The sequence below is a fragment of the Pleurodeles waltl genome, chromosome 3_1, assembly GCF_031143425.1.
Source record: "Pleurodeles waltl isolate 20211129_DDA chromosome 3_1, aPleWal1.hap1.20221129, whole genome shotgun sequence".
Taxonomy (NCBI): Eukaryota; Metazoa; Chordata; class Amphibia; order Caudata; family Salamandridae; genus Pleurodeles; species Pleurodeles waltl.
Genome location: NC_090440.1, coordinates 279216641 through 279242799, shown reverse-complemented (window position 1 = coordinate 279242799; position 26159 = coordinate 279216641). Strand labels below are relative to the sequence as shown.

The following is a 26159-nucleotide window of genomic DNA, read 5'->3' as shown; positions in this document are numbered from 1 at the left end:
TGTAGTTATATGTCCTGGTAGTGTAAAACTCCTAAATTCGTTTTTACACTACTGTGAGGCCTGCTCCCTTCATAGGCTAACATTGGGGCTGCCCTCATACACTGTTGAAGTGGCAGCTGCTGATCTGAAAGGAGCAGGAAGGTCATATTTAGTATGGCCAGAATGGTAATATAAAGTCCTGCTGACTGGTGAAGTCGGATTTAATATTACTATTCTAGAAATGCCACTTTTAGAAAGTGAGCATTTCTTTGCACTAAAATCTTGTTGTGCCCTTCAATCCACGTCTGGCTAGGTTTAGTTGACAGCTCCTTGTGCATTCACTCAGACACACCCCAAACACAGGGTACTCAGCCTCACCTGCATACATCTGCATTTTGAATGGGTCTTCCTGGGCTGGGAGGGTGGAGGGCCTGCCCTCACACAAAGGACTGCCACACCCCCTACTGGGACTCTGGCAGACAGGATTGAACTGAAAGGGGGCTTGGTGCATTTCTTAGACACTCTTTGAAGTCACCCCCACTTCAAAGGCACAACTAAGTATAAAACAGGGCCTCTGCCCTACCTCATCAGACACTTGCTGGAGAAGAAACCTGAACCAGAAACTACATCCTGCCAAGAAGAACTGCCTGGCTGCTCAAAGGACTCACCTGTCTGCTTTTCTACAAAGGACTGCTGCCTTGCTGTTGGCCTACTGCCTTGCTGAACTCTTGTCTGGCTGTAAAAGTGCTCTCCAAGGGCTTGGATAGAGCTTGCCTCCTGTTCCCGGAAGTCTCAGGACCAAAAAGACTTCTCTCTTCCACTTGGACGCTCCGTGCGCCGAACTTTTCGACGCACAGCTTGTTCCGCGGCAAAAAAAACGCTGCACACCGACGCTGATCGACGCGACGCATTCAGGACGACCGAAATTTTGAAGCACGGCCTCGCAAGGACAACGCCGCCCGACTTCCCAGGAGAAATCGGCGCGACGCCTGCCGTGAGATCAAAACTTTGACGCACGGCCTCACAAGGACAACGCCGCCCCGACTTCCAAGGAGAAATCGACGCGACGCCTGCCGTGAGATCAAAACTTTGACGCACGGTGTCGCAAGGACAACGCCGCCCGACTCCCCAGGAGAAATCGACGCGACGTCTGCCATGAGATCGAAACTTCAACGCGCAGCCCCGCAGAACGACGCGCAGCCGGAAAACAAGCAGGAAAATCCACGCACAGACCCGGGACATCTGGTACTCCTCGCGATCCACAGAAAGAGACTGTCCGCGCGCCGGAAACGACGCACGACTGCCGGCGTGGAAAATAACGACGCAAGTCCGTGTGTGCTGAGGAGAAATCGACGCACACACCAGTTTTCCACGTATCTCTTCGCCTGTGGCCCTCTGAGGAGATTTTCCACCAGAAACCAGGTACTTTGTGTTTGAAAGAGACTTTGTTTGCTTTCTAAAGACTTAAGACACTTTATATCACTTTTCAGTGATATCTTTACAAATTCATATTGCAACTTTGATCGTTTTTGACCTGAAAATACCCAGATAAATATTATATATTTTTCTAAACACTGTGTGGTGTATTTTTGTGGTGTTATACTATGGTGTTGTATGATTTATTGCACAAATGCTTTACACATTGCCTTCTAAGTTAAGCCCGACTGCTCGTGCCAAGCTACCAGAGGGTGGGCATAGGCTGATTTTGGATTTTGTGTGACTTACCCTGACTAGAGTGAGGGTTCTTGCTTGGACAGAGGGCAACCTGACTGCCAACCAAAAACCCCATTTCTAACACTCTTCCTCAGATAGCAGAGAAGTCCTTCTTCTGAATCTTCCACAGGTGTAGGAGTGTTCTGATGAGAGGTGCTGAAGATCCCACTTTTATTATTGGTGCCAGCCGGGGGCGTGGCCAAGATGGCGGCCGGAGCGGCAGCTTAATCGTAGAGCTCTGCTCTCGGCCCACCGTTATATCAAAATCATGCGCCCTGCTGTGATCCAAAGCGCCTGGGATCACAGCGCGATCATTGCCGGGCATAAATAAAAGCCCCAGGAAAGCGGCGCCTCGGAGGGCGCGGCCGCCGCGGAGGACCCGGCGTTCCCAGATCGGAGCGGCCGCCATCGGAGGGGATCGCGGCCGTCGCCAGAGCGTGCTGCGCGCAGAACAAAGAGGAGGTAGGAAGAGCGCCCGGCCCCCTCGCCCCTCGATGGGCATCTCCAGACCCCAGCGCCGCGACTAGGAGGCGGGAGGCGCCCTTCGCGCTGCACATCCCCGAGGAACGTTGGGGAGCGGTGGATGCCGGCGCCAGAGGCTCGAGGCCTACCCTGCTGCCTATGCGGGACCGTCGCTCGAGCACACAGCGCGTCGAACCAAGAGGGGGTAGGGAGAGCGCCTGGCCTCCTCGTCCTTCGTTGAACATCCCCCCGAACCGACGCCCTTCGTCCAATCGATAGTGGTAGACGCTAGCATTGAATTCTCGGGGCCTACCCAGCTGGCCACGAGGGGAGAAACATCGTTCCTTATCACGGCTCCACATGTGAGCCCTAGACCCAACGCGCATAGACTAAACCTCCCAAATGATGAAAACCTAATGCGCGGCCTCCCACAGCTCACAGACTTCATCGCTGGAGCCCTCGGTAATCATAGCTACGGGCTCCCCCGTAGCTTCGGTTCACGAACAGCCCCCCCACCGGGCGCAGGGCACCGCACGGGGTGCCGGATCCAGCCGAGCTTTTCACACTGTCCGGGGGGCCCGCTGCCGCACCGCTAGGGGCACTTATTAAACAAACAGGCCCCCAGCCCACGGAGGCGAAACAATTTTAAGAACATCAAAATGGAAACTAATAATAGCAAAAGCCATGGAATTCCTTACTGAATAAGGAAACGACTGAAAAGAATATCGAAGGTATAAGTGGACCCTCCCAATAAACCACCAATCATCAACCCCTGTGGAACGACTCAGTACAGATCAACAAGGAAACATGGTCAAGCCAAAACACCCCAAGACAGGGCCGATAGGAGATGGCGATCCTCCCCCGCCAACCGGCCACCCAGACATGCAATCGACCACCTCCATACAACTCGCTGAAACACTCCGTACTCATTCCCTTCAATTTGATAAAATAATGCAAGCAATAATGGACACTAAATCCTCGTTGGAAGGGAAAATTGACGCCGCAGTACTGGAAGTCTCACTGCTATGCGCTGACCACCGCAAATTAGCAGAAAGGGTCCATGACACTGAAACGACTCTGAAAACTGTCCAACCAGAAGTATCGGAATTGAAAACTAAAATGCAACAAATGGAACTGGACATTGCTCAATTACAACGCAGAGCGGAAGAAGCTGAAGGACGATCCAGACGCAATAACATCAGATTCCTTGGAATCCCGGAGCATATGGAAACCCCTAAAGCAGAGGTGTTTTTGGAGACCTGGCTGAAAAACATACTCACAGAACAGTCCCCTGGCACAACACCAGTGATCGAAAGGGCGCACAGAATCCCGAGCAATCCGCCCGCCCTGGGGCTCCGCCACGACCACTAATAGCACGCTTCCTAAACTACAGGGAAAGAGACCTAGTGCTTCAATGCTTCAGAACCTCAGACCAGATCCAGCTGGAAAATAGCAGGGTCACAGCTTACCCTGACTACACTATGGAGATACAGCGCAGAAGAGGAGCGTATAACAAGATCAAGCAGCTGCTGCGTGAAAAAAGCATTACCTACTCCCTCATGTTTCCAGCACGACTACGCACAGTAATGGGCGAGACAACCCTAATGTTCCCTACACCTGAAGATGCATGGACATGGATTCACGCAAAAGGCTTGGTAGACCCAACCAAAGAAGACGCACCAACCGAAGAATGGACTACCGCTCGCCCTCGAAAGAAAAGGAAAAAACCTAAAACGTCCTCTCGCCCCACAAAAGCGCAAATGGCGTTAGATCAAGCACAAATACTAAAAGACGCTAACTCTTTTGCCCGTGCGACGACGGATCCTTGGAGCGAATCGGACACCAATGACACTACCTCACATGGGGGAGACACAAGCCCGACCCCCTTCCCACTGCTGGTGGGCCCAGACCTTACCCCACAATCGGCTGACGAACTTTAAATGTAAAGGATCGGCGTCCGCGGTCCTCCCCAGGCAGCGACGACAGCTGGGTGCAACCCACCCTCTTCATCGGGGCTCACTCCCGGGAACCCTCAGCGGACGGCAGCTCCCAACCTAAGAGGCAATGACTGAATCCTTGACAAACCGAACAAATGCGCTTGGTACAGCAGTGGCAGAGGCATATCCTGAAGGTGGGCATCCCAAGGGCCCGACCTCGTTCAATCCACGACCCCTGTAGGAAGTTGGCTCTGTATGTGCTATTTCAAAGTAAGGAATAGCATGCACAGAGTCCAAGGGTTCCCCTTAGAGGTAAAATAGTGGTAAAAATAGATAATACTAATGCTCTATTTTGTGGTAGTGTGGTCGAGCAGTAGGCTTATCCAAGGAGTAGTGTTAAGCATTTGTTGTACATACACATAGACAATAAATGAGGTACACACACTCAGAGACAAATCCAGCCAATAGGTTTTTATATAGAAAAATATCTTTTCTTAGTTTATTTTAAGAACCACAGGTTCAAATTCTACATGTAATAGCTCATTCGAAAGGTATTGCAGGTAAGTACTTTAGGAACTTCAAATCATCAAAATTGCATGTGTACTTTTCAAGTTATTGACAAATAGCTGTTTTAAAAGTGGACACTTAGTGCAATTTTCACAGTTCCTGGGGGAGGTAAGTTTTTGGTTAGTTTTACCAGGTAAGTAGGACTCTTACAGGGTTCAGTTCTTGGTCCAAGGTAGCCCACCGTTGGGGGTTCAGAGCAACCCCAAAGTCACCACACCAGCAGCTCAGGGCCGGTCAGGTGCAGAGTTCCAAGTGGTGCCCAAAACACATAGGCTAGAATGGAGAGAAGGGGGTGCCCCGGTTCCGGTCTGCTTGCAGGTAAGTACCCGCGTCTTCGGAGGGCAGACCAGGGGGGTTTTGTAGGGCACTGGGGGGGACACAGGTCCACACAGAAATTTCACCCTCAGCGGCGCGGGGGCGGCCGGGTGCAGTGTAGAAACAAGCGTCGGGTTCGCAATGTTAGTCTATGAGAGATCTCGGGATCCCTTCAGCGCTGCAGGCAGGCAAGGGGGGGGTTCCTCGGGGAAACCTCCACTTGGGCAAGGGAGAGGGTCTCCTGGGGGTCACTTCTCCAGTGAAAGTCCGGTCCTTCAGGTCCTGGGGGCTGCGGGTGCAGGGTCTCTCCCAGGCGTCGGGACTTTAGGTTCAAAGAGTCGCGGTCAGGGGAAGCCTCGGGATTCCCTCTGCAGGCGGCGCTGTGGGGGCTCAGGGGGGACAGGTTTTGGTACTCACAGTATCCGAGTAGTCCTGGGGTCCCTCCTGAGGTGTCGGGTCTCCACCAGCCGAGTCGGGGTCGCCGGGTGCAGTGTTGCAAGTCTCACGCTTCTTGCGGGGAGCTTGCAGGGTTCTTTAAAGCTGCTGGAAACAAAGTTGCAGCTTTTCTTGGAGCAGGTCCGCTGTCCTCGGGAGTTTCTTGTCTTTTCGAAGCAGGGGCAGTCCTCAGAGGATGTCGAGGTCGCTGGTCCCTTCGGAAGGCGTCGCTGGAGCAGGATCTTTGGAAGGCAGGAGACAGGCCGGTGAGTTTCTGGAGCCAAGGCAGTTGTCGTCTTCTGGTCTTCCGCTGCAGGGGTTTTCAGCTGGGCAGTCCTTCTTCTTGTTGCAGGAATCTAATTTTCTAGGGTTCAGGGTAGCCCTTAAATACTAAATTTAAGGGCGTGTTTAGGTCTGGGGGGTTAGTAGCCAATGGCTACTAGCCCTGAGGGTGGGTACACCCTCTTTGTGCCTCCTCCCAAGGGGAGGGGGTCACAATCCTAACCCTATTGGGGGAATCCTCCATCTGCAAGATGGAGGATTTCTAAAAGTTAGAGTCACCTCAGCTCAGGACACCCTAGGGGCTGTCCTGACTGGCCAGTGACTCCTCCTTGTTTTTCTCATTATTTTCTCCGGCCTTGCCGCCAAAAGTGGGGCCTGGCCGGAGGGGGCGGGCAACTCCACTAGCTGGAGTGTCCTGCTGGGTTGTCACAAAGGAGGTGAGCCTTTGAGGCTCACCGCCAGGTGTGACAATTCCTGCCTGGGAGAGGTGTTAGCATCTCCACCCAGTGCAGGCTTTGTTACTGGCCTCAGAGTGACAAAGGCACTCTCCCCATGGGGCCAGCAACATGTCTCGGTTTGTGGCAGGCTGCTAAAACTAGTCAGCCTACACAGATAGTCGGTTAAGTTTCAGGGGGCACCTCTAAGGTGCCCTCTGTGGTGTATTTTACAATAAAATGTACACTGGCATCAGTGTGCATTTATTGTGCTGAGAAGTTTGATACCAAACTTCCCAGTTTTCAGTGTAGCCATTATGGTGCTGTGGAGTTCGTGTTTGACAGACTCCCAGACCATATACTCTTATGGCTACCCTGCACTTACAATGTCTAAGGTTTTGTTTAGACACTGTAGGGGTACCATGCTCATGCACTGGTACCCTCACCTATGGTATAGTGCACCCTGCCTTAGGGCTGTAAGGCCTGCTAGAGGGGTGTCTTACCTATACTGCATAGGCAGTGAGAGGCTGGCATGGCACCCTGAGGGGAGTGCCATGTCGACTTACTCGTTTTGTCCTCACTAGCACACACAAGCTGGTAAGCAGTGTGTCTGTGCTGAGTGAGAGGTCTCCAGGGTGGCATAAGACATGCTGCAGCCCTTAGAGACCTTCCTTGGCATCAGGGCCCTTGGTACTAGAAGTACCAGTTACAAGGGACTTATCTGGATGCCAGGGTCTGCCAATTGTGGATACAAAAGTACAGGTTAGGGAAAGAACACTGGTGCTGGGGCCTGGTTAGCAGGCCTCAGCACACTTTCAATTGTAAACATAGCATCAGCAAAGGCAAAAAGTCAGGGGGCAACCATGCCCAGGAGGCATTTCCTTACACAACCCCCCCCCAAACGAAAGAGGATGAGACTAACCTTTCCCAAGAGAGTCTTCATTTTCTAAGTGGAAGAACCTGGAAAGGCCATCTGCATTGGCATGGGCAGTCCCAGGTCTGTGTTCCACTATAAAGTCCATTCCCTGTAGGGAGATGGACCACCTCAACAGTTTAGGATTTTCACCTTTCATTTGCATCAGCCATTTGAGAGGTCTGTGGTCAGTTTGAACTAGGAAGTGAGTCCCAAAGAGGTATGGTCTCAGCTTCTTCGGGGACCAAACCACAGCAAAGGCCTCCCTCTCAATGGCACTCCAACGCTGCTCCCTGGGGAGTAACCTCCTGCTAATGAAAGCAACAGGCTGGTCAAGGCCATCATCATTTGTTTGGGACAAAACTGCCCCTATCCCATGTTCAGAGGCATCAGTCTGCACAATGAACTGCTTAGAATAATCTGGAGCTTTGAGAACTGGTGCTGAGCACATTGCTTGTTTCAGGGTGTCAAAGGCCTGTTGGCAGTCCACAGTCCAGTTCACTTTCTTGGGCATTTTCTTGGAGGTGAGCTCAGTGAGGGCTGTCACAATGGATCCATATCCCTTCACAAACCTCCTGTAGTACCCAGTCAAGCCAAGGAATGCCCTGACTTGAGTCTGGGTTTTTGGAGCTACCCAGTCCAGAATGGTCTGGATCTTGGGTTGGAGTGGCTGAACTTGGCCTCCACCTACAAGGTGGCCCAAGTAAACCACAGTTCCCTGCCCTATCTGGCATTTGGATGCCTTGATAGAGAGGCCTGCAGATTGCAGAGCCTTCAAAACCTTCCCCAGGTGGACCAGGTGATCCTGCCAGGTGGAGCTAAAGACAGCAATATCATCAAGATAAGCTGTGCTAAAGGACTCCAAGCCAGCAAGGACTTGATTCACCAACCTTTGGAAGGTGGCAGGGGCATTCTTTAAACCAAAGGGCATAACAGTAAACTGATAATGCCCATCAGGTGTGGAGAATGCTGTCTTTTCTTTTGCTCCAGGTGCCATTTTTATTTGCCAGTACCCTGCTGTCAAGTCAAAGGTACTTAGAAATTTGGCAGCACCTAATTTATCAATGAGCTCATCAGCTCTTGGAATTGGATGGGCATCTGTCTTGGTGACAGAATTGAGCCCTCTGTAGTCCACACAAAACCTCATCTCTTTCTTTCCATCTTTGGTGTGAGGTTTGGGGACTAAGACCACTGGGCTGGCCCAGGGGCTGTCAGAGCGCTCAATTACTCCCAATTCCAACATCTTGTGGACTTCCACCTTGATGCTTTCCTTAACATGGTCAGACTGTCTGAAGATTTTGTTTTTGACAGGCATGCTGTCTCCTGTGTCCACATCATGGGTACACAGGGGTGTCTGACCAGGGGTTAGGGAGAAAAGCTCAGGAAACTGTTGTAGGACTCTCCTACAATCAGCTTGCTGTTGGCCAGAGAGGGTGTCTGAGTAGATCACTCCATCTACTGTACCATCTTTTGGGTCTGATGACAGAAGATCAGGGAGAGGTTCACTCTCTGCCTCCTGATCCTCATCTGTTACCATCAACAGATTGACATCAGCCCTGTCGTGGAAGAGCTTAAGGCGGTTTACATGGATCACCCTCTTGGGGCTCCTGCTTGTGCCCAGGTCCACCAAGTAGGTGACCTGACTCTTCCTTTCTAGTACTGGGTAAGGGCCACTCCATTTGTCCTGGAGTGCCCTGGGAGCCACAGGCTCCAGAACCCAGACTTTCTGCCCTGGTTGGAACTCAACCAGTGCAGCCTTTTGGTCATACCAAAACTTCTGGAGCTGTTGGCTGGCCTCAAGGTTTTTGGTTGCCTTTTCCATGTACTCTGCCATTCTAGAGCGAAGGCCAAGTACATAGTCCACTATGTCCTGTTTAGGCTCGTGGAGAGGTCTCTCCCAGCCTTCTTTAACAAGGGCAAGTGGTCCCCTTACAGGATGACCAAACAGAAGTTCAAAGGGTGAGAATCCTACTCCCTTCTGTGGCACCTCTCTGTAAGCGAAAAGCAGACATGGCAAGAGGACATCCCATCTCCTTTTGAGCTTTTCTGGGAGCCCCATGATCATGCCTTTTAATGTCTTGTTGAATCTCTCAACCAAGCCATTAGTTTGTGGATGGTATGGTGTAGTGAATTTATAAGTCACTCCACACTCATTCCACATGTGCTTTAGGTATGCTGACATGAAGTTGGTACCTCTGTCAGACACCACCTCCTTAGGGAAACCCACTCTGGTAAAGATACCAATGAGGGCCTTGGCTACTGCAGGGGCAGTAGTCGACCTAAGGGGAATAGCTTCAGGATACCTGGTAGCATGATCCACTACTACCAGGATATACATATTTCCTGAGGCTGTGGGAGGTTCCAGTGGACCAACTATGTCCACACCCACTCTTTCAAAGGGCACCCCCACCACTGGAAGTGGAATGAGGGGGGCCTTTGGATGCCCACCTGTCTTACCACTGGCTTGACAGGTGGGGCAGGAGAGGCAAAACCCCTTAACCATGTTGGACATATTGGGCCAGTAGAAGTGGTTGACTAACCTCTCCCACGTCTTGGTTTGTCCCAAATGTCCAGCAAGGGGAATGTCATGGGCCAATGTTAGGATGAACTCTCTGAACAGTTGAGGCACTACCACTCTCCTAGTGGCACCAGGTTTGGGGTCTCTGGCCTCAGTGTACAGGAGCCCATCTTCCCAATAGACCCTATGTGTTCCATTTTTCTTGCCTTTGGACTCTTCAGCAGCTTGCTGCCTAAGGCCTTCAAGAGAGGGACAGGTTTCTTGTCCCTTACACAGCTCTTCCCTTGAGGGTCCCCCTGGGCCTAAGAGCTCAACCTGATAAGGTTCAAGCTCCAAAGGCTCAGTTCCCTCAGAGGGCAGAACTTCTTCCTGAGAAGAGAGGTTCCCTTTCTTTTGCTGTGTTGCAGTTGGTTTCCCAACTGACTTTCCTGTTCTCTTGGTAGGCTGGGCCATTTTTCCAGACTCCAGCTCTACTTTTTCACCCTGTGCCTTGCATTGTGCTCTTGTTTTCACACACACCAGTTCAGGGATACCCAGCATTGCTGCATGGGTTTTTAGCTCTACCTCAGCCCATGCTGAGGACTCCAGGTCATTTCCAAGCAGACAGTCCACTGGGATATTTGAGGAGACCACCACCTGTTTCAGGCCATTGACCCCTCCCCATTCTAAAGTAACCATTGCCATGGGATGTACTTTTCTCTGATTGTCAGCGTTGGTGACTGTGTAAGTTTTTCCAGTCAGGTATTGGCCAGGGGAAACCAGTTTCTCTGTCACCATGGTGACACTGGCACCTGTATCCCTCAGGCCCTCTATTCTAGTCCCATTAATTAAGAGTTGTTGTCTGTATTTTTGCATGTTAGGCGGCCAGACAGCTAGTGTGGCTAAATCCACCCCACCCTCAGAAACTAGAGTAGCTTCAGTGTGAACCCTGATTTGCTCTGGGCACACTGTTGATCCCACTTGGAGACTAGCCATACCAGTGTTACCTGGATGGGAGTTTGGAGTGGAACCTTTCTTGGGACAGGCCTTGTCTCCAGTTTGGTGTCCATGCTGTTTACAGCTATGACACCAGGCCTTTTTGGGATCAAAGTTTTTACCCTTGTACCCATTGTTTTGTGAAGAGGCTCTGGGCCCACCCTCCTGTGCAGGTTTTTGGGGGCCTGTAGAAGACTCTTTACTATTTTTAGTTTTGGTTGTCTCATCACCCTTCTGCTGGGGAGTCTTTGTGACCCCTTTCTTTTGGTCACCCCCTGTTGAAGTCTTGGACACCCTTGTCTTGACCCAATGGTCCGCCTTCTTTCCCAATTCTTGGGGAGAAATTGGTCCTAGGTCTACCAGATGCTGATGCAGTTTATCATTGAAACAATTACTTAACAGGTGTTCTTTCACAAATAAATTGTACAGCCCATCATAATTACTTACACCACTGCCTTGAATCCAACCATCTAGTGTTTTCACTGAGTAGTCAACAAAGTCAACCCAGGTCTGGCTCGAGGATTTTTGAGCCCCCCTGAACCTAATCCTGTACTCCTCAGTGGAGAATCCAAAGCCCTCAATCAGGGTACCCTTCATGAGGTCATAAGATTCTGCATCTTGTCCAGAGAGTGTGAGGAGTCTATCCCTACACTTTCCTGTGAACATTTCCCAAAGGAGAGCACCCCAGTGAGATCTGTTCACTTTTCTGGTTACACAAGCCCTCTCAAAAGCTGTGAACCATTTGGTGATGTCATCACCATCTTCATATTTAGTTACAATCCCTTTGGGGATTTTCAACATGTCAGGAGAATCTCTGACCCTATTTATGTTGCTGCCACCATTGATGGGTCCTAGGCCCATCTCTTGTCTTTCCCTCTCTATGGCTAGGATCTGTCTTTCCAAAGCCAATCTTTTGGCCATCCTGGCTAACTGGATGTCCTCTTCACTGGGGCTATCCTCAGTGATTTCAGAGGTGTTGGTCTCTCCTGTGAGGGAACCAGCATCTCTGACTATTATTTTAGGAGTCAGGGTTTGAGGGACCCTGTTCTCCCTAGATAGGACTGGTAGGGGGGAATTGTCCTCCAAGTCACTATCCTCTTCCTCTGAGTTGCCACCCTCAGAGGGGTTGGCCTTTTCAAACTCTGCCAAAAGCTCCTGGAGCTGTATTTTGGTAGGTTTGGGGCCCATTGTTATTTTCTTTAGTTTACAGAGTGACCTTAGCTCTCTCATCTGTAGATGGAGGTAAGGTGTGGTGTCGAGTTCCACCACATTCACATCTGTGCTAGACATTATGCTTCTAAAAGTTGGAATACTTTTTAAGAAACTAAAACTGATTCTAGAATCTAATTCAAACTTTTAACAAACTTTTAAACTCTAAAAGAAATGCTAAACAGGATCTAACACAAGGCCCTAGCAGGTCTTTTAAGAATTTAGAAAACTTTTCAAATTGCAAAAATCAATTTCTAATGACAATTTTGGAATTTGTCGTGTGATCAGGTATTGGCTGAGTAGTCCAGCAAATGCAAAGTCTTGTACCCCACCGCTGATCCACCAATGTAGGAAGTTAGCTCTGTATGTGCTATTTCAAAGTAAGGAATAGCATGCACAGAGTCCAAGGGTTCCCCTTAGAGGTAAAATAGTGGTAAAAATAGATAATACTAATGCTCTATTTTGTGGTAGTGTGGTCGAGCAGTAGGCTTATCCAAGGAGTAGTGTTAAGCATTTGTTGTACATACACATAGACAATAAATGAGGTACACACACTCAGAGACAAATCCAGCCAATAGGTTTTTATATAGAAAAATATCTTTTCTTAGTTTATTTTAAGAACCACAGGTTCAAATTCTACATGTAATAGCTCATTCGAAAGGTATTGCAGGTAAGTACTTTAGGAACTTCAAATCATCAAAATTGCATGTGTACTTTTCAAGTTATTGACAAATAGCTGTTTTAAAAGTGGACACTTAGTGCAATTTTCACAGTTCCTGGGGGAGGTAAGTTTTTGGTTAGTTTTACCAGGTAAGTAGGACTCTTACAGGGTTCAGTTCTTGGTCCAAGGTAGCCCACCGTTGGGGGTTCAGAGCAACCCCAAAGTCACCACACCAGCAGCTCAGGGCCGGTCAGGTGCAGAGTTCCAAGTGGTGCCCAAAACACATAGGCTAGAATGGAGAGAAGGGGGTGCCCCGGTTCCGGTCTGCTTGCAGGTAAGTACCCGCGTCTTCGGAGGGCAGACCAGGGGGGTTTTGTAGGGCACCGGGGGGGACACAGGTCCACACAGAAATTTCACCCTCAGCGGCGCGGGGGCGGCCGGGTGCAGTGTAGAAACAAGCGTCGGGTTCGCAATGTTAGTCTATGAGAGATCTCGGGATCCCTTCAGCGCTGCAGGCAGGCAAGGGGGGGGTTCCTCGGGGAAACCTCCACTTGGGCAAGGGAGAGGGTCTCCTGGGGGTCACTTCTCCAGTGAAAGTCCGGTCCTTCAGGTCCTGGGGGCTGCGGGTGCAGGGTCTCTCCCAGGCGTCGGGACTTTAGGTTCAAAGAGTCGCGGTCAGGGGAAGCCTCGGGATTCCCTCTGCAGGCGGCGCTGTGGGGGCTCAGGGGGGACAGGTTTTGGTACTCACAGTATCCGAGTAGTCCTGGGGTCCCTCCTGAGGTGTCGGGTCTCCACCAGCCGAGTCGGGGTCGCCGGGTGCAGTGTTGCAAGTCTCACGCTTCTTGCGGGGAGCTTGCAGGGTTCTTTAAAGCTGCTGGAAACAAAGTTGCAGCTTTTCTTGGAGCAGGTCCGCTGTCCTCTGGAGTTTCTTGTCTTTTCGAAGCAGGGGCAGTCCTCAGAGGATGTCGAGGTCGCTGGTCCCTTCGGAAGGCGTCGCTGGAGCAGGATCTTTGGAAGGCAGGAGACAGGCCGGTGAGTTTCTGGAGCCAAGGCAGTTGTCGTCTTCTGGTCTTCCGCTGCAGGGGTTTTCAGCTGGGCAGTCCTTCTTCTTGTTGCAGGAATCTAATTTTCTAGGGTTCAGGGTAGCCCTTAAATACTAAATTTAAGGGCGTGTTTAGGTCTGGGGGGTTAGTAGCCAATGGCTACTAGCCCTGAGGGTGGGTACACCCTCTTTGTGCCTCCTCCCAAGGGGAGGGGGTCACAATCCTAACCCTATTGGGGGAATCCTCCATCTGCAAGATGGAGGATTTCTAAAAGTTAGAGTCACCTCAGCTCAGGACACCCTAGGGGCTGTCCTGACTGGCCAGTGACTCCTCCTTGTTTTTCTCATTATTTTCTCCGGCCTTGCCGCCAAAAGTGGGGCCTGGCCGGAGGGGGCGGGCAACTCCACTAGCTGGAGTGTCCTGCTGGGTTGTCACAAAGGAGGTGAGCCTTTGAGGCTCACCGCCAGGTGTGACAATTCCTGCCTGGGAGAGGTGTTAGCATCTCCACCCAGTGCAGGCTTTGTTACTGGCCTCAGAGTGACAAAGGCACTCTCCCCATGGGGCCAGCAACATGTCTCGGTTTGTGGCAGGCTGCTAAAACTAGTCAGCCTACACAGATAGTCGGTTAAGTTTCAGGGGGCACCTCTAAGGTGCCCTCTGTGGTGTATTTTACAATAAAATGTACACTGGCATCAGTGTGCATTTATTGTGCTGAGAAGTTTGATACCAAACTTCCCAGTTTTCAGTGTAGCCATTATGGTGCTGTGGAGTTCGTGTTTGACAGACTCCCAGACCATATACTCTTATGGCTACCCTGCACTTACAATGTCTAAGGTTTTGTTTAGACACTGTAGGGGTACCATGCTCATGCACTGGTACCCTCACCTATGGTATAGTGCACCCTGCCTTAGGGCTGTAAGGCCTGCTAGAGGGGTGTCTTACCTATACTGCATAGGCAGTGAGAGGCTGGCATGGCACCCTGAGGGGAGTGCCATGTCGACTTACTCGTTTTGTCCTCACTAGCACACACAAGCTGGTAAGCAGTGTGTCTGTGCTGAGTGAGAGGTCTCCAGGGTGGCATAAGACATGCTGCAGCCCTTAGAGACCTTCCTTGGCATCAGGGCCCTTGGTACTAGAAGTACCAGTTACAAGGGACTTATCTGGATGCCAGGGTCTGCCAATTGTGGATACAAAAGTACAGGTTAGGGAAAGAACACTGGTGCTGGGGCCTGGTTAGCAGGCCTCAGCACACTTTCAATTGTAAACATAGCATCAGCAAAGGCAAAAAGTCAGGGGGCAACCATGCCCAGGAGGCATTTCCTTACAACCCCCTAAACCTGAACTGTTTCCGAATGGACCTGACTTCCCTGGAAGTCATCTTAGGCACCGGTTGTGCCACTTCGTTTAACGATCGGACACTGTCCGTAATATCCTTTTGGTTGAAATATTTTCTCTTTTCTCTTTCACTCTTAACCCACTATGGGTTTCTTCCTCCTCTCCGACACGTGGGAGATGGCCGGGCATTGGACGGGGCTGTTTGGGACGGGTGGGCACGGGCGGGGCGGGGGGGGCCCCGTGGGTCGGGGGGATCGAGCTAACACAGTTTGGATGGCCCCCTCCAACTCCCATACAATGCAATGAACAAGGAACCTATTTATAACATAATAACCTGGAATGTGAAGGGCATGGCCGGCGCTAGCAAACGTCATAGAATACATGCATATCTAAAGCGCCACCAGACACAAATAGCAATATTGCAAGAGACACACATTACAACTGCTGAGGCAGCCCGGTTGGAAAAATGCTGGTCGGGCTCAATATACAGTGCTGGCGACTCAACCTACGCCAGAGGGGTGCTGATCTGGTTGGCCCCGGGGGTCCCCTTCACAGTACAACACAGCATAAAAGACAAGGAAGGCAGGTTCATACAATTAAAGGGGTTGTTGGACGGGGAGGAGCTTGTGATAAACGGACTATATGTCCCGAATATCAAGCAAGGCGAATTTTTACAATCGACGATATCACAACTAACCAACGACTTAACCACATCATGCATATGGGGAGGGGACATGAACAGCGTTCCACAAGTTGATAAAGACAGATCTCATCCCCCATTAGTGGCCACCCTTCCAACAAAAAATTCCCTAGCATTAAGCACATGGATAGAAGAACGACGGCTGACTGATATATGGAGGCACTTACATCCACATAAGAGAGAACACTCTTACTATTCCCCAGTACAACAATTGTTTACCCGGATAGACCTCATTCTCACCTCACAGAACATAACACATAAAATAACAAATGCAGAGTACTCTGCTAGGGTACTCTCGGATCACTGTCCACTCAAAGCACAAATCCGATGGGGCAAGCCCCGCTCATGTATCCCAACCTGGCGACTGCAAACGCAATTATTACAAGACCCGCCCTTCAGGAAGGACATAGCCACTCATATATCAGCATACTTTAAGTCGAACGCTGGGACAACTAGCTCTAGGGCTATTGAATGAGACGCACATAAGACAGTCATAAGGGGGGTTTGTATCTCAACTACAGTCGGAGTACGTCAGACTTTAACGTGCGATCTCCGAGCATTGGAACAAGAAATTCAAACTTCTGAATGCGAACTTGCTAAAGGTGCCATAACTCTAGCGAAAATCACTGATATGTGCTCTAAATGGACCGACACAGATAGCCGCCTCAGGCATTACGACTATCGCCACTATTTAGCTCGTACTCACGCTGAAGGCGACAGATCCGGCAAATTATTAGCATGGCTCATAAATAATGAACGTCGGAATCTCCCCATAGGAGCTATTCGCCTGGAATCGGGGCTGATAGTGAATACGCAGGTAGAGCTAAATAAGGCTTTCCGGGAGTACTATAGCTCACTATATCAACCACTTCCACCTCCCAACAACACTCAACTAGAAGACTTCTTCAGAGATATTACCCTGACTTGATTATCTGCCGCCCAAGTGACAGAGTTAGACAGCCCAATAGAGATAGCTGAAATTCAGAGCGCTCTACAACAGTTGAAGCATGGCAAAGCACCTGGCAGTGACGGTATTCCCATCGAATACTACACCACGTTTCAATCCCAGACTTTGACCCCATACCTAGCAATGTTAAGGGAGGCTTTAGATCGAAATCAGCTCCCCGACATGTGTCGGAGGCGCTGATAGCAGTACTGCTGAAGGCGGGCCGCGATCCATTAGATGTTCGCTCATATAGGCCATTATCATTGCTAAACACTGATTGTAAGCTACTAGGCAAGATCTTAGCCAACCGCCTGCTACCACGCATAGCTGAACTGGTCCATCAGGATCAGGCAGGCTTCATACCCGGGCGTAGCACCTTCAGCAACATCAGGAATCTGCTACGCCTGATGGGAAACTCCCCAGCAAACGAGATGCTGCAAGTCGCAGTTTCACTGGATATCGAAAAGGCGTTCGATACATTGGGATGGCCTTTTCTAATAGAAACACTCAAGCGAATGGGCTTCGGGCGAATATACATCAGCTGGGTGGAAACACTATACGCAGGCCCAGTGGCTAGGGTTAGGACAGGGGACACGATTTCCGATAAATTCAACATCGGCAGAGGCACCAGACAAGGATGCCCACTATCCCCACTTTTATTTGCACTAGCCATCGAGCCCCTGGCCGCCAGACTTCGGGTAATGGCCCCTATATGGGGCATCCTAGACGGCCAATCACACCAGATTGTTTCCCTATATGCAGATGATGCGCTGATTTTTCTACGGGACCATGCTATGGCCATCCCGGACCTGCTGGAACTTCTTAAAAAATTTAGTGCAGTGGCCGGGCTAACAGTCAATTGGGCAAAATCCTGTATATTCCCTTTGCGCCCGGTCCCCGAGACACTCAGAACGCAATCAAGCCTGGGGGGCCTGAAATGGTGTTATACCACATTCAAATACCTAGGTATAAATATATTTCACGATAACCAAGATCTAAGAGATGGCAACCTTGGTCAAGTGATCAGATCAACGAGGGGTTCCTTGCCCTTCTGGTGCTCACTCCCATTGTCTCCTATGGGTAGAACTGCCATTGCAAAGATTATAGTACTCCCACGCCTCCTCTATTATTTCAGGGCACTGCCCTTAATACTGCCGAGCTCCTTTTTTAAACAACTGAATAGCCTATTAACAGACCTAATATGGGGCAAGGGACGCAGACGCGTCGCATTAGCAAAAATAACTCAACCACTCAATCTAGGCGGGCTGGGCGCCCCCAAGTTTGAAGCGTACTATGTAGCCTCCCAGGTACAATGGATAACTACTTGGATGGGAAATCCCACCGGCGCGGAAGCACAGAAGGTGCTGGAGGTTCTCGATGGTACGGAAGTACTGCAATACCCCATGAATCGGACAAACCCTAGACACACAAGTAATATGCTACTGACCACTGCACACTGGGCCTGGGGACACTATGCACTACGAAGCAGTAAAGACCCGCAGTGCTCTCCCAGGATACCACTACTGGCACACCCGATGCTGGCGAATATTGCGGTCACGCTGGGTTTGAATGCCTGGGTCAGCAGAGGTATACACACACTTGGAGACATTTACCAAGATGGGCAACTTCAACCATATGAAACATTAGCCGACAAACACGATTTGGGTCAGGGGGGCTTCATAGTCTACGGCGCAATCAGACAGGTAATGTGCGAGTCATGGAAAAAAGGCAATTCGGAACCGGAGGTTTCCCCATTGCTCCATGAGCTACTGGGGAACATCAACGTTTCATCAAGCATTTCAAATATATATAGCATCCTCACCACCCAAACCGAACATAAACAGGAACAGGCAAAAAACAGATGGGATAGTGTGTTACCAGAGCCTTTAACACTTAATTCATGGGATCAGGCGATGAGAATGACCCGCGAGGTCTCTCGCAATCCCCGCTTTCGATATACACAGTTTAACTATGTACATCAGACTTATTTAACTCCACACCGTATAACTCGCATGTTCCCCCTTTCACCCCAGACTTGCCCCAGATGCAATACAGAAGAAGCCTCCTTTTACCACATGACCTGGGAATGTCTCCCTGTTAGGAATACATGGATAGCCATAACATCGTTATTGACTGAATGGACGAACATCACACTATCTCCCACTCCTGAAGTATGCTTACTGGGTATAACACCACACTCCAAGAAACACAAACGATCATATAAATGCATCGCCCTGGCCTTAGTGCTATATAGATGCCTTATAGCCATGCACTGGAAGGCCCCGGGCGCCCCCACGGTTGCCAATGGCGAGAAGAGGTAATACGCTGGGCCAAAGCAGAAACGCAGACCCTACAAAATTTGTCGGATAAAGGTATACTAGTAAAAGGCCTAGAGGTATGGAATGCATTCATGATAACTGCAGAGAACAAAGATGACGTTCGCCCTCCCTGAAATAACACAATACCAATTCTCCCGTTACTTTCGCGGCTAATGGTATCATTACCACATTGGTTGACCAACACGCTCAGGGAAGTGATACACTAATACAGAATCCGCAATAACCCGCGAAGGAACCTCCGGAAGGTTTGCTGGAGAATAGGAAAACGAGCAGCGCTACCCCTTCCCCTCCCGACTTCCTGCCCACCCCGCTGCGGCATCTCCCTCCTCCCCCTCCTCCCCATTGGCCTCCTCTCCCCCCCCTCTCCGGCTGTGCCCACCATCCCCACTCTATCTCTCTGCTTAATATCCTTTGCTACATTTCTCTGTTCGGATACCAACTTTGCACATACTAAACCTACTGTATAATTCGAAATTATAATCTGTAATGCCCAATTGGGTTGCGGTTGTACTGAGACATACAATATGTGCGTATAACGTTTGGTATGAACAACGCGTGTCGAAAATACTGTAATCTTTGTTATATTACCTGTAAATTACCACTTGGCTGATAAAACAATAAAAATATATTTTTTTTTAAAAAACAAAAATTATTGGTGCCAGCCTTTGTGTGGGGGAACTCACTCATCTACCATCAAAACTGGGTCTTTTCAGCTCTCCTCCTATTGTTGGCCCTGACTTCAAACTGTCTAGGGTGACAAAGACAAGGGCAAACCTGATATTGGGTTGCTTTCTGTGTTACTGCAGGTAGAGCACTTTGAAGTGTAATCAGAGCAGGGGACAGCTCCTTCCCAGCTGCCCTGTCAGGAAAACCCCTAGAGGTGACATACATATTCAAAAGGACGTTGTAGGCCCGGAAAAAGGTCACAATGGCAGTTTAAAGCTGCTCTACAGGCTGCAATAGTAGTCCTGAGGGATGTTTTACAGTGGCACAATGGGTGCTGCTGCCCATTAGTAGCATTTAATCTACAGGCCCTCAGTACAGGTAGTACCTTTTGCTGGGGACTTACAAGTAAATTAAATGTGGCATTTAGGTGTAGGGCAGTGCTACCATGTTTTAATGAGAGAGCACATGCACTTTATCACTGGGCGAAGTGCACAGAATCCCAGTGCCAACAAAAAATTAGTTCAGCAAAGTAATGGAGTGAAGGCAAAATGTTTTGAGGGACTACCACACCATGATGTCAGTTCTAACAGTGGGGATTAATTTTAATTGCATAGTAGTGGTGTGGCATTATCATACAGTAATGATGTTTATGGGTGTTCAGTTTGTACCCTACCTGTACTGCACAGCTCATAATCAGGGCATAGGTATTTTAGACAATTTTTTGGATGACCAAAAAATAATGCAGCTTTTGTAGTAAGGTTGCACTGATAGAAAGATCGGAAAGGTTACAAATCTCCCTTGTAGATCAGTTTAAAAACAGAAAAAATGCTTTTAATTGTTTATTTTGCACATATGGTGATCGTGATCAATATAGTACAGTAATTTAATTTTGTCAACTTGAGCATACATGCCTGTTTTTTTATGTTACGTTACGAGCAATGTTCTTTTTTTTATTTAGTTCTCTCTTAGGGCATAGCTTCGGGGGGTTGTTTGAGGTGTTACACCCCCTAATAAATTAAGAAATGTGTGATCTGATAAATAATTGGGTACAAGTGCTCTCAGTCTGGTATTGTTAGATGCCAGTTTGATTTTATCAGGATGTTTACATACATACAGACAACAACGTACACACACTCTCTCCCCCTCTGTTTTGAAAGTACTCAAAATATTGGCTATATTACAATTATTGTGTTTTCTCTCTTAGTACTCCTACCAATCCGCGTTCCTCTCCCTTTTCACTGACCCTTTGGCCCCTCTTAGGCACCTTGCTTGTTGTATAATGTATTTAAATGTTATATGCCGGCCTGATTGTCTGAAAATCTGAAACTCACATCCCTCCAATCTTCCTGACCAACCTACACCTCTGCTTTTTACTTTACAAGTTTGAGAACATAGCTACATGAGACCCAAGGGATGAGTCAGCATCAATATTAATTCCAAGATGAGACACAACATTTGATGGAACAGGCAAAGGGGTCATAACTTCGAGCCAAGAAGGCGGGCTCCAGTTATCCATTTTTGTTCTGTTGATGAGAAGTTTAATCCTTGCTGGGATCAGCTTCGAAAGGTAGGATGACATTGTCCAGCGCACCATTCCCAATATGTTGTAGAGAGTGAGGATACATTGTTCAGTGCACCATTCCTGGTATGTTGGAGGGAGTGGAGAAGGCATTGTCTAGCGCACCATTACCAACATGTTGGAGAGAGTGTCATATGCAGATTCAGCAGAGAAAAATGATAGCTTGAAGGCAATTAGCCAAAACATCCCCTGGGGGTCATCAGTGTACATGTAGTACTGCACTCCTGTAATGGCACAGGAGTGCAGAACGACATGTGCACTGATGACCACCTAGGCATTCTACCACTGGCTAAATGTAGCCAGTGGTAGAATGTACATGTTGAATAAATATGGCCATATTAGTAATCTCTGGAGTAAAGATTTTGTCAGAGAGATAAATAGAGCCAGTATGAATGTTTGCTCATGTTCAGCCAGAAAAGACTCAGTCCACCATATATTTTATGGACTCTTCTAGGAGTCTGGAAAGAAGAATGCCTTCATTGGTAGTGCTCAAGCCCAACAGCACTAAGGCTATCATCATCCACAAAAGTACATAAGTCCTCATCAAAGAGTTCAGTACTATGGATGGGTCTGCAGCCAGTTCGGAAAGTCTATTTTAGGTGATTGCCTTTGATATAATCTTGCAACTGGATGAATCAAATTCTCATAGTTTTGCTGTTATACAGTGCAAGCAATATCAGGCAAGTACTTTTCAAATTGCTTGCAGAGAGTTGTGGATTTTTGTAAAAAAAAAAAAAAAAAGGTTCACCATTGCTGATTTCCAATGATGGAGGACTTCTCTGTGCTCCAGGAAACAGTTAAAGAGCAGAGGTCAAGAGCCAAAATGGGACCAGCTTTTTCATGAGTCTAGCAAGAAATAAACCTTCACAAGATCCAGACATGCAGATGCAAGTCATGTCCTCAAATTTCAGGTTTGGAGACTTCCTTAGATTGATTTAGAATGTGTTGCTTCTCATGTTTATTTTTGTGTTTGGTGCACTCATGACAGTGGGGAAAACTTGTACACTTTCCTCTGTGTGTAAATAAAATTATAACTGGTGCTCCTGAAAGATTTGCTTTTCTGAGTTTAACATAGAGGTCATATCTGAAGAAAGAGTCCATGTGATTGATTCTGAGAGGTAATACCTTGTATCAGCTTTGCAGTTTATTTTCAGGTACCTGCCAAATCTGTCTACACCAGTAATCTCTGTATAAATAGATTTCTCTAAATTGTACTAGCACTGGACCTTATTAACAAAGGCATTTGCACCCCTAATTACATTAGGTGCACAAATATCTCCATTGAGAAATGAAGAACTGAAGATCCATGTTTTTTATGCACGAAAATTCAGTATACACATGTTGAGTAGCAGACCACAGCCAATACATGCATGTTTTAAATTAATCTTGCCTTTGCCCCCAGCACAACTCTTTTAAACAAGAGACTGGTCTGAAAGTTTGGAAGGCCACCAGCCTGTCATTAGCAGTATTAAAATCTTATTAACCAGTTCTTTGTAGATTGGCTGCATGTGTACTTTCTGAGTTGGTCCAGAAAACTATAATGAGTGCCACTGAATTAGGAAATAGAAATAGATTTTTATATATATCGTTTTGAGATTGCAGGTGCCTAAACACTATTAAACAACCTTGGGCAAAGCCAATAGGTTTGATGTTTGTGTGGTGCATGCCAACATATGCACAATATTCCGGCACATACAGATGACACATTAATGCTCATATGCTATAATTAAACCTTTGGGTTTGAGATACTAATGAGTTTGTGCTATCATCCATACTTTTACCAATGGGTAAAGATGCCATGTAAAACCTTCAGTAGGTGAATGGGTGCTGTCAGCAAAGAATCACCCGAACATCTTAGGAGTGCTATAATAAAATGATGAATTTCATAAGTATTGGTTTTGTTATTGAAGTGCCAAGAAAAAATTCACGTGAGGTGGAATTGAAGTCCAAAGAATAAAGAATCCCATGTCATCAGAGGAGCCAAGATCTCGTGCTGCCTATGGTGTTTGGAACCTTGTTATGGGGCAAACTCCTTTTTGTTTTTGCTGTAGTGAGTGACATTTGGAGCACAAACATCAATGTCCACATATTGCATACGTTCCAAAATTCAGTGCTTGTATTTTGTTTATATTTGACAACAACAAATGTGTTTTACTCAAAACAGCAATAATGTGAAAAAATAGTACACCTTACAACATCTAACAAAGTGCTTAATAGCACTTTGCACAATTAAGCATGACCCAGGCAATTCATGTCATCTTGCTCTGCTTACGGAAATTGATATTCTTACTTTGATATAAGAAGTAAATGTAACTCGACACATTTGATTTATAGAAATGGTATTTCATGTTCCTACTCTTTGCTGATCTCCTAAAGTTGTCAATGTTTGCCAAATTCTGTGCTTGATGGAGCACATCTATAGCATTATGGAAATATATCCAGAGCCGACACACTTCTTTCAATTGTTCAGTGGTATAAAGTGTAGAAAAGAGACATGTTCCAACTCATCACATCTTTATCTAGGTATTTTAGGCTCAAGAAGGATTTTCTGCAACTACTGACATATATTCACTTCACACAGTGAAAGCTTTGTTCTGACACTAAGTTAAAACATCTCCTCGCCACACCCTACATAGAAGCATAAGCTTGATTCAGATTCTCCTGTCAGCGCTTACGTCACCTTCTAGACCAGCTGTTCTTAATCTGTGGTCCAGCAACTTTGGGGGTCCACAACATCTACTCTGATAGGCTGAGACTGCTTAGAAAATTAAATATTATTATTAGATTAATAAAGTGTATATCAATAAAGAAGCAAAATGTAAATGTTAAAAATTGAAAAAGTTCTCTAAATGTTAAGGAATCTGAAACTGGAGGCTAAAAATGAATTTGATATCCTCAGATTGATTCATTAGGAGCAGCCCAAGTCCATCAAATAGAAAATAGTATGGATGATAGGTGGCCTCGTTTGAATTTAGGAAAGCCCCAACCTTCTCATTGAAATTAAAGTTTTTAAATGTTCATATTTGTGAATGAGATAATATATTTATTTATTTGTGGCCTGTTTGATGAATGCTTGTTTCTGTATTTATGTGTATTGCGTGTTATTCAAATCATCAAAATTGCTTAGGCAGCGGTCCCTGACTTTCAGTAATGACTCGGTAGGGGTCTCTGGCAATGTTTAATTTGAGCCAGTCGGGGACACCTGCACTTATTTTTGTTGGGGAGCAAGCGTTATTTCCCCGCATTAAATATTTAATGTGTGAAAGAGCACAGATCAGAAAGACGGAGGAATAGAAAGATCGCAAACCCATCAGAATGAGTGAAAGCAGAAAACTGCAAGAGTGAGAAAATGGGCAGGTAGTGTCTGGTAGTAGATTAAAGACAACCAGCCTTCGCATTTGCTGTGCTGATGGCTGCTGGCTTCTAAGAAAAGCTTCAGGAACAGGTACTCTTTCTTTCATAAACTAAGCACTGGTCCTCAGGTTCCAGTAATGATTCAGTAGAGGTCCCCGAATTCCAGCAATGTATAAGTGGGAGTCCACATAAATCAAACAATTAAGAACCACTGCTCTAGACTGCAGATCAGAGACCCATCTAGCTAGAAGATGAAGAGACAGTGTCATATGTCTTCTAGGCCATTGCAGGCCCCTGACATAATTTCAAGTCCAAATTCTTATTATTCAACTGGTGATACTGTGTACTTTACATGTATTCCTAAGCATCACCTTCTCTGGTTTACGATGTGGAGAATTTGATAAATAAAAGTATTTGCAGTCAGCGGAGAATACCCAAATGATATAATGTGACTTGACAAGGCCACTCTGACAAGCTGTTTTGTGTAACAAAGTTAGTATCAACAAGTGAAACCCAAGCTACAATATATTAAAAAATATCAATGTCCAGTCTTGACGTATACTTCATATGTGGTACTTTACTCAAGCATCAATCACATACAGAATATCTTTCACAACAGTTCAGACATCATGGTTTGTTTCATTGCTTGGATTGTCTTCAAGACAATGTATAATAGAACATCATGTCTCTTCCAAAACAGTGTAATATCAGAACATCCCTTCCAAAGCAAAAGGTACACCGTGCACATCCTTTAAATTAATGTCCACGGCTCTGCTTGAAATGAAGAACCAACAGAAGATTGAGGGACAAGGGAAATACATTGCCTGTGTAAAGCACTTCTTCTGATATATGGATCCAGAATTGTGTAAAGCTCTATGAGTAAAGCATAGAGCCTTAGAAGTGTTTCTTTGCTGCGGCAAGAGCCAGCATAAGCTGGGAAGAAGGTGCCGGGCTGGCTCTCACCTCTGAAGATTCAAGAAGAGCTGCACAGGAGTGCTCTGAACCAACTGGAGCATCTTTGTGAGATAATTAGGGAGGCATCTGTAAATTCCAATAATCCAAGCTAGAAATGGTAACAGTTTGAATCACAGTTTTTTTTCTGTAGTCACAGGCAGCAAAGAAAGTATTTTGTGACTCAGTCTCAAAAATGTGAAAAACAAATACTACAACTGTGATCTCGGGGGCAAGCAATGGACAATCAATGACTAGGATGCCTACGTTCCTGGTACATGAGGTCGTAATAGAAGTGGAATCAAGTTCAAAAGGCCACCATCCTAAAGACCAAATGGAAGTTTGAGAGCCAAGAAGCATAATCTCAGTTTCATCAGAGCTGAGTTTCAGGGCGCTGCATTTTATCCATGCAACAGCTGGCATGCCAGCAGCGAAATGATTTTGAGTATATGAACGATTGTCCAAAGCGTATATTTCTATATCTGTCTTGTGGCAATATGATTACAGTTCCAACTTGCAAAGCTTTTTAACTGGAATACATTGCCAAACCTCAAGGAACCAATACATATGAAAATAATAAAAAAGTCACAGAAATAAAACTGTTTTGACTAAATAGCAGATAATGCCGCAAATAACTATGAGCCTGCGGAATGGGTCAGCTCTGTGAAAATACCAACAAGCATTTGCAATGCAATGGGTCTTGCATTTGCTCGACCTAGAGCTATTAGCTTTGTAAGGTCCTAACCGGACTTTTCTTGCCACATAAATTGAAAATGGAAAGTAAAACAGTTGTAAAGGTGATGTTAAAGCACCTTGGCATGAGCGTGAAGTGCAAAGGACAGACAC

General features: G+C 47.3%; 1 protein-coding gene across 7 annotated transcripts in view; it reads left to right on the top strand.

Annotated features, from left to right (window-relative positions):
• APBA2 (amyloid beta precursor protein binding family A member 2) overlaps window positions 1–26159 on the top strand; it is a 1150852-nt gene that overhangs the window by 412079 nt on the left and 712614 nt on the right. For 2 of the 7 annotated variants that reach the window (XM_069222389.1, XM_069222384.1), the window contains exon 4: window positions 20812–20996. The exons of the other annotated variants lie outside the window; for them this stretch is intronic. The gene's annotated coding sequence lies outside the window, so the exon portion shown is untranslated. The remainder of the gene's footprint in view (window positions 1–20811; window positions 20997–26159) is intronic. 7 annotated transcript variants of the gene reach the window in all.